Below are 9,536 nucleotides of genomic sequence, written 5' to 3' on the forward strand. Positions count from 1 at the left end.
TTAGAACGAGACATCTAAATTTGCTCCCCTCTCATGTCAACCTTACACACCCTAAGTAGTATGGAAGTGTTGCACCCCTCATATTAGCTCTAGCTTCGCCATTGCACTTGGCACGTGTTAGTGTCTCATTGAAGAACTTGTAGCGAGAAGTAGGAGTTGGAGTAGGGTGTGTGCAGTGTGTCTCACATCTTCTTGGCACGTGCAGTGCGACATGATGCGTGGAGCACGAGCCATGCCACGAAGTCGCATGATCCTCGAGGGCACGATGTTGTGGTGCGTGCTCGTGCTCTGCTCATCGCGACACAGTGCGTGTGGTGAACGTGTGTCGTGTGTGCGTGTGCACCCGCATGCTGGCAAGGAAGACGTGGTACCTCTCATTGCTGGTGATGGTGATCCGACTGAGCACGCCGCTGCCTTGTCGCCATCCCCTCGCCCTGACAACTCCAGTGCCATGCGATGACGTCCTCTAGACGGATGCCACATGAGCATCAATGATGTTGCGGCCACCATGCAGAGGCATGGAAGTCCTCCATGCTCAGTTGCTGGCAACACAACGTGGCAACAGTCACTCCCTGAGGAAGCGGTGGCACGGGCACACGTGAACGATGAGGGTTGTGTGGAAGGTGGCGTCGCACGCTATCGACGTAGCAGCTTCCGCGTCTGCAATGGAGAGGACTGTGGCGACCACAACGACTATGACAAAGGCCTAGAGCCGAGCCATCGCCTCACGACTCTCATGGCGGGGAAGGGAGCGTGGCTGCGTGGGAACTAGGAAAAAGGGGAGCGTGGCCTTTGCCTTATGGCGTAAGATGAAGTGCTCATGGCCAATGTAATACCTGATTTTAAGGATAAAACCAGATATGCACCATATGTGAGTCGTAGAAGTCAAATCTCACATATAGCTACAAATAAGGGGTAATATCAAAAGACAATGCATAAATATATAACGTACATAGTATAAAAGAGATAACCTTTGATAGCAAACAACGGATAGACAACTCTAAACTTCGGGTATTGACTTCTCTCTACAGGATCCAACTGACTGGTTGATCACAAGCTCAAAACTTCTCCTGAGGTGTGGGAGAAATTGCAAGAGTGAGCACATATCGTACTCAACAAGTATAACCAGAGGTTTATGAGGCTCAAATAGCTGACACTGGTTTGACTGTGATTAGCTTTTAATGGTGGATAGCATGTTCAATCATTAGATAGCAAATATCAAGGTAGCATAACCCATAACCACATGATCAATGTATACAAGAATTAAGAATAACACATATAAACAACATAATAAACCATCATTTATCATCATTAATCATGTTCAACAGTGTTCATCTATTCCGTCAGTTTTCCAGGCCGCCCGTATCCGTGGGCACGAATAGTATACCAGATTTAACACTCTGCAGAGGTTGTACATCTTTACCCATGAGTCATGATTTATCCTTTCGCCCGAGGCCCGTCGACCTCTTAACCCACTACCAAGGAAGGTCGGCAGGGTTCACTATGAAGTCTTTCAAAGGTTCGTCTAACAAGTTAGGGCCGCTTGGTTTCATTAGTCAGACCATGTGATTCACCCGCAGGAATCCACGGTCTGCTATTCCCCAATTACGCCACAACGGGTAACCACTAACGAGCTATAAAAGTTACTCATACTTGACTAAAGCCAGAGCCATATAGCCCCCATGGTTGTATGAGTTGTCCCAGCTTTTGCCAAAGGATAAGTCCTTATGGAGGGTCAAGATCAATCCAGCAAAAGCCAGAGTTCTTTCCACCCTTTATATTCCAGTTGCTACAAAGCTTATTTTATTGTTTATTGCATATTCAAATATTCATGTCACAAGATCATGGATTATAATCAAGCACTAGCAAGAACTACCCAAATGCATATCCAAAATAGGTAACAAGGAATTCAGGATAACAATCATCTATGATTTTACTAGGGTCATCAAGGTGGACACATGCATATGATATATATTGTATTAATTGTGTATAGGTAACAAGGATAGTCCCCAGTTATACTTGCCTTGATCAAAGCTCTCCTGAGCCTGCTGCTGGTCGTCTAAAGCTCGATCTTGCTCACCAACGTACGGCTCACCGTCTATCCCCAAACATCAATCACAACACGCAATCCAATTCCAATGTAGGCAATCATACACGAAGCAAACAAGCTATAATTAGAACAATACACCAAACAGTGAGAAATCAAAGATAAAAGTTTATGAAAATATTCTACGCAGTGCTACGACCATACAAACGTAAAGTTCACGAAAATCGGAATTAAAACATAGAAGTTATGAATTTTCTAAGATTTCCTATAGATAAATAATTAATTAAATAGGGTTACGAAAATAAAAAGTTTCAAACTGAGAAAACAATTTTACTAACATGTAGAGCTCATTGATACGAATCCAACGCAATTTGAATGGACAAAAACGGAGTTAAAATGAATATTTTATGGCCAAAACAAATTTGGTGGCAAACTTGTAATTACAGAAAGCTTATTTTTGGAGTCAATCCGGTGCTTTTCCGTTTTCTGAAAGAGAGCGCATTTTTGAAATCCGTTTTGGACTGCGGGTTTATTCTTAAAAAGAGCAGGGGCTCTTTAGCAAGATTCGCAGGCGAAGGGGTACGGGCTAATCTTAGCCATTGGATCTGAAACGAACGGCTCCGATTTTATGAGAGAGGGAGAGAAGGAGACCGGTCACCGAAGCAGTACTCCGGCCGGCGGCGCCATGGCTGGGGAAGAACAGAGCTCACCGGAGTTGATATATTCACGATTCAGAGCACTAGGAATTGAAAGAAGTTCACCAATCGGAGGAGGAGCTTACTACGAATCCGCCTAGGGACTTCACTTGGGTCGAGAGGGATCATGGAGCATGCACGACGGTGGCGGCTTGATTCGAAGCTCGGCGAGATCTGAAAACGTCGATAGAGGTGGCTAGGGCACGGTTTTAGTTGGTTTGGATGCGAAAGGAACATGCGGGGCGCTACAGGATGCTTTATAGGGGTCCGATTGGGGCTCCCTGCAACAAATCCCGTGAATACCGGGGTTGGGGCTCGGTCCCGAGCAGAGTCCCTGCTGCTCGCGAGTTGGGGAACAAGAAGGAAAGGAGATTGTGACGCTGACATATGGGCCCAGAGTGGCAGTGAGAGGAAGGAAGAGGGAACTGCGCTGCTGGGCTGGGAGATGGGTAGCGGCTTTTGCTGGGCTTCTGCTGACTTGGGCCAAGGCCGAGAGGGGAGGGGAGAGCGCTGGGCCGCGCAGAAGGGGAAGAGCTGGGCTCCAGACTAGCCAAAGATCAGGTTCTCTTTTTTTTCTCTTTTGTTTTTCTTTTATTCAAAAGCTATTTCAAGTCCCTTTTTAAAATCAGTTTTGAAATACTTTTGAACTTTACTCAAAGTCACACATTACAAAAATATAAATGCTCCAGCATGAGTGCACATACATGTTACTAAATCCTATGATAAGTTTTAATTTAATGAAAAAATATTATTCCCCTATGTTTCATGAGCATAAAAATTTATAAATAAATCATTTTTCACCTATTTTCAAAATGAGCAAAATTTTGGGTGTTACAGCCTGAAAGTGCATTTGCCCCCTATGTGGGTTTTGGTGTATTGATGACATCCAATTTTGGGGACTAATGCGTTGAAATTTGAGATTTGTTACAGCTACTATTCTCATAAAAGGTGCAAAGGTTCGACTTAAGATGAAATGGTATCCCCCAATCTTCGTTCGTGAGAAAGGCGTTGGATTCAATCTAGAGCTTATTTGTTTTTCGTTAATTTTGGGGATAGGTATGCCGTACTATCAAGAGGGATTCAAAAGTTGTTGGTTTGGTGAAGATAGAGTGCTCAAGTCTTTCAACTAAAACTTTTTAGAGACACTCTAGCACCTCTCTTGCTCTTAGGTTCAACTTCTGTGTCTTCTGGTGTCGGAAGTCCCGACGCGGGTCGGAACTCCCGACGTGCTGCGCGGGAACTGTGAACGTCGGAAGTCCCGACGTTGAGTTCTGCGCGCGCACATGTCGGAAGTCCCGACAAGCGTCGGAAGTCCCGACGCCAGAACCTTGGCTGGCTGCTCCCTCGCTCAAGCGTCAGCAGTCCCGACCAGCGTCAGCAGTGCTGGCACGTCGGAAGTTCCGACGCTTGTCGGAAGTTCCGACGCTGCCGCTTCTGCGCTGGCTCAGTTTGCCTGTTGAGCAGTCTTTTCTCAGTGAGTGTCGGAAGTTCCGACACTATGTCGGAACTTCCGACGTAGATCTGAGCAGCCTTTCCTCCCAGTAGTATAAATAGCTCCCTCTGTGTTTCTAACCGTTACTCACTCATTCTTTGCGACCATCCCTCAGACAAAACAGCTCCCAAGCTTTCAAGATTCCCCTCTCCTCCTCCTCTTTGCTTCCAACTTCGATTCACCTTAGATTTGGAGTGTTTGGAGAGTGGTTAAGTGAGAGCAACGCCTTGAGAAGCTTGAGCACTTGATCTCTTCGTCAAGCCGGCAGGTTTTGAGTTTATTACTCTTGGGTTCTTGGAACCCTAGCCGGCTAGGCGTCGTCCAAGAGCTTCCATCTTGTGGAAGAGCCTTGGAAAGTTTGTATTACCCTGTTTTTCTTAGTGGAAAGCTCAAGTGGCCTTTGTGGTTACTATGAGGGAGGCAAGGAGGTGAAAGAGACTCCGACCTTAGTGGTCACCTCAACAACGAGGACGTAGGAACTCCTGAGTGGGGTTGCCGAACCTCGGGTTAAATCCTTGTGTCTCTTGTGGTTGTTTTTCTTAAGTTCTACTCGTATTACTTGTATTTGCTTGTGCCTCTACCTCCTTTTAGGGTTTGGTCTCGATCTACGGTTTGGGGAACTCTTGGTGTCAAGGAAGGCTCTCAACATCCTCTTCTAACCACTAGAGAGTGGTGTTGTAAGTTGTGGATCTCACAAAGTTCATTTAAGTACTTGTAGTTCATTTCCCGTAGGTGTCGGAACTGCTGACAGTTTGCGTTGGAACTTCTGACAACGTCGGAAGTTCTGACCCAAACTGTCGGGACTTCCGACAGTTGCTGACAAGTGACTTTGAGTTTTGTGTAGAATTTTTAGATACGCCTATTCACCCCCCCCTCTAGGCATTGTTTAGATCCTTTCAATTGGTATCAAAGCAAGGTCTTCTTTTAGCACTTTACCGTGTGAGAACAATGTCAGAAACCGAAAAGACACAAGAATTGGCTAAGGAAATAGCCAAAGAACTGTTGGCAGCTCAATCAAAGCTTTTTCAAGATGAAATGAAGAAAATGCAAGATGAGATGACAAAGTTAAAAGAAGAGCTGAGCAAGAAGGTTGAAGATGCAATAGGTAGTAGAAAATCTGATGAGGGACCTAGTGGACACAAAGACAATGATAATGAAAGTGAAGTTGGAGGTAAAGAAGAAGGTCACCCAAAAGGAGTCTACTCCAACATGAACTTTGATTATTCTCAGCTTATCAAGGCTTCACATCATGCCCCATCTATCAACCTAGGGAAACCTCCTCACTTTGATGGAACTAGATATCCTGATTGGGAATACAAAATGAAGATGCACCTCATTGCTGCAAATCTTTGGGAAGTGGTAGATGTTGGTGTAACATTTCCCACTGAAGATAGAGAGATCACTCCGGAGGAAGCTCACGTCTTTCGTCAAAATGCACAGGCTGTGGCTATTTTAGTTTCAAGTTTGGCTCCAGATGAATTCAACAAAGTGAATGGAAGAGAAGTTGCCAAGGATATTTGGGAAGTGTTGAAAACAGCATTTGAAGGTGACAAGAGTGTGAGAAAGGGTAACATTGAGTTACTTCATGGTGAGTTGGAAAGATTTGTTTTCCTAGAAGGTGAATCCACTCAAGCTATGTTTGATAGGATGATGTCTTTGGTCAACCGGATAAGATCTATTGGAAGCACTGAATGGGATGAAAACAAGGTTGCAAGAAAGATCTTAAGAACCTATAGAGCAAAGAACAACATGCTAGCGTCAGTGATTATGGAAAGGCCCGACTATGATTGCATGACTCCTCAAGAAGTTCTAGCCAAGCTCAAGCATCATGAGTGCCTTGATCTAGATGCTATCAATGCACATAGTCAAAATCCTAGTGCAATGGGATATAACAAGAATGTAGCTCTAAAAGTAGAGCAAGGACATGAACACCACAAGTCATGTCAAGAAAAGAAGAAAGTGAAGGAGGATTCATCAAGTGGTGACGAAGATTCTGATCAAGAAGTTGCTTTCATCATTAGAAATCTCAGAAAGTTTATGAAGAAGAAGGGTCATCAAAAGAAGAAGAGGTTCTGCTATGGATGTGGACAGACCGGTCACTTCATAGCTGAGTGCCCAAATATGAAAGACAAGAACAAGTACAACAAGAATAATGACAAGAAGTACAAAGGAAAGAAAAAGGGTGAAGCTCATCTTGGTGAAGAATGGATGTCCAATGATAGTGACTCAAGTGATGAAGAGAAGAAGAAGAAGAAAGGAGCTGCAAATATTGCCATCCACAAATCCTCATCATCACTCATGAACCTCCCAAAGGCTTCACCACCAAAGCTCTTCCCCAACTTGGACTCCACACCAAGCCTCTTCGCCAACCTCATCGACGATGACTACTACACTCCAACTTGCCTTATGGCTAAGGGAGAGAAGGTAACTACCTCATCCGAAACCTCTAGTGATGAATATGATAGTCATGATGAAAACATAGAACAACTAGAGGCATCCTTGATAAAGAAATTTGGTCATAAGGCCTTCACTAAAATAAAAAGTCTAATGAAGAAATTAGAGAAGAGGGATAGATGCTTAGAGATGCAAGGTGATATAATTGTGCAAGAGAAGGAAAAGAACCTAGCACTTGAAGCATCTATCGCCGAGGAAAAGACGAAGGTTGAAAAGTTGACCGTTGAATTGTCTTTAGCCAATGACTCAATTGGGAAATTGACTAAGGAACATTCCTCGGTTGATGATCAAGTAGCTAGCCTTAAAAATGAGAATTGTATAGCTCAAGAAAGCCTCACAAGCTTTAAGGAAAAATACCGAATTCTTGAGTTAAACTATAATACTCTTTGGGCTAGCACTTCGACTTCTCCTAAGGCAACCAAAGACTCTAATGTCTCCACTAGCAACGGTTGTAAAAGATGCTACAAAGTTGACGTAAATGCATATGGTACTAACCTTGTTGAGCTAGAGAAAAAGGACAAGGAAATCAATAGGTTGAAGATGGAAATTAAGAAGGGGTGTAAATGCCAAGAGCAATCTAAAAGGACTATATACAAGGCATTTAGGCACCCATCCATCAAGGAAGGACTTGGTTTTAATAGGTATGATGGAAAGGTCAATGGAAGAAACATTGTGAACGGAGTGCCTTGTGTCAAATTCAACAAGGGTGTTGCCCTTGATGAGCTTATCTACAAGGCAAACAACAAGGTTTATCTTCCGTTGATTCAACCTACAAGCAACAAGGAAAGCAAGATAAAGTCATCCGAAGCTCCCAAGTCACAAGCACCACTTCCACGGTGCTATGCTAGCGACTATATGTGTTGTTGGGGCAAAGATGGCAAGATTGTGGTAAAGTATGTTGGTGCCCACAAGAGGAAGGAAATATTGAGGAGTGTTTGGGTGCCAAAACTTTATGTGACTAACCCCCTAGGACCCAAATCTAATTGGGTACCTAAAACACAAGTTTGATTTGTCTTTTGTAGGAATACTCCTCCGGTGGAACAAGTTGGGTGTTGGATAGTGGATGCACCAACCATATGACCGGAGAGAAGAATATGTTCACATCATTCCAACCTAGTGGTGAACAAAGTGGAAACATTGTATTCGGTGACAGTGGAAAAGGAGAAGTACTTGGTTTGGGTAAAATTGCTATCTCAAATGATAACTCCATTTCCAATGTTTTACTTGTAAATTCGTTGAGTTACAATTTGTTGTCCGTCTCGCAACTTTGTGAAATGGGTTACAATTGTCTCTTTACGGATAAGGGTGTGGAAGTCTATAGAAGGGAGGATTCCTCTATTGCATTTACGGGTCACCTAAAAGGGAAACTCTATCTAGTTGATTTCACATCAAATAGAGTAAAGCCCGAGACTTGTTTAATGGCAAAATCTAGCATGGGGTGGTTATGGCATCGCCGACTTGCCCATGTTGGGATGAGGAACTTGGCCAAACTTCAAAAAGGCGAACACATCCTTGGACTAACAAATGTTTCTTTTGAGAAAGATAGGATTTGCAGTGCATGCCAAGCGGGAAAGCAAGTAGGAGCTAAGCATCCCGCAAAGAACATCGTGACAACCGAAAGGCCCTTGGAGCTGCTACACATGGACATATTTGGACCTGTGGCTTACATAAGCATTGGTGGTAACAAATATGGTTTTGTGATTGTTGATGATTATTCACGTTACACTTGGGTTTTCTTTTTGCGTGATAAAAGTGAGGTCCAAGGTATTTTCAAGAAGTTTGCAAGAAGAGCTCAAAATGAGTTTGATGTCAAGATCAAGAAAGTTAGAAGTGACAATGGGACGGAGTTCAAGAATACCAACATCGAAGAGTACCTTGATGAAGAAGGAATCAAGCATGAGTTTTCGGTTCCGTACACTCCTCAACAAAATGGTGTTGTGGAGAGAAAGAACCGGACACTCATAGAAGCCGCAAGAGCAATGTTGGATGAATACAAGACTCCGGTGAACTTTTGGGCGGAAGCGGTTCACACGGCGTGTCATGCTATCAACCGCTTGTATCTTCACAAGAAAAGAGAAAAGACCGCCTATGAACTTCTAACTGGTAAAAAGCCCAAGGTGCACTACTTTAGAGTTTTTGGATCCAAGTGTTTCATACTTAACAAAAAGTCCAAAAGCTCAAAGTTTGCACCAAAGGTTGATGAAGGTTTAATGCTTGGTTATGGTACTAACGAACATGGATATCGTGTTTTCAATAAAACCTCCGGTTTGATTGAAATTGCGGTAGACGTGACCTTTGATGAAACCGACGGCTCTCAAAAGGAGCAAGTCAATGTTGAGATTGTAGGTAATGAAGCAGCCGCACAAGAAGCTATCAAGAAGCTAGCAATTGGTGAAATAAAGCCCATTGAAGATGACGATGAAGAAAGTGCAGTGCATGTTGATCATGATTCCACCATTCATCATGGCTCATCCAATGAGCATGGTGAGGCTTCCGCATCAAGAATCAATGAAGATTGTGGCAACAACGTGCAAGCTCAACCTCATCTTAACCTTGACCACACAAGTGAAGATAATCATCCACAAGATCATGGTCTTGGTCTTCCAATAGATCATGGCTGTGATGATGAAGAAGATGATGGCCCCATTCAAAGATCAACTCAAGTGCAACACCCTAGAGTACATCAATCAATTTAGCGGGATCATCCCGTTGATAACATTTTGGGAAGCATTCGACGAGGGGTAACGACACGTTCTCGTTTAGCAAGTTTTTGTGAATATTACTCGTTTGTTTCTCCTCTGGAACCTCGTAGGGTGGAAGAAGCACTTGATGATGAAGATTGGTTGAT

This window comes from Sorghum bicolor, chromosome 1 (genome assembly GCF_000003195.3).
Source record: "Sorghum bicolor cultivar BTx623 chromosome 1, Sorghum_bicolor_NCBIv3, whole genome shotgun sequence".
Lineage (NCBI taxonomy): Eukaryota > Viridiplantae > Streptophyta > Magnoliopsida > Poales > Poaceae > Sorghum > Sorghum bicolor.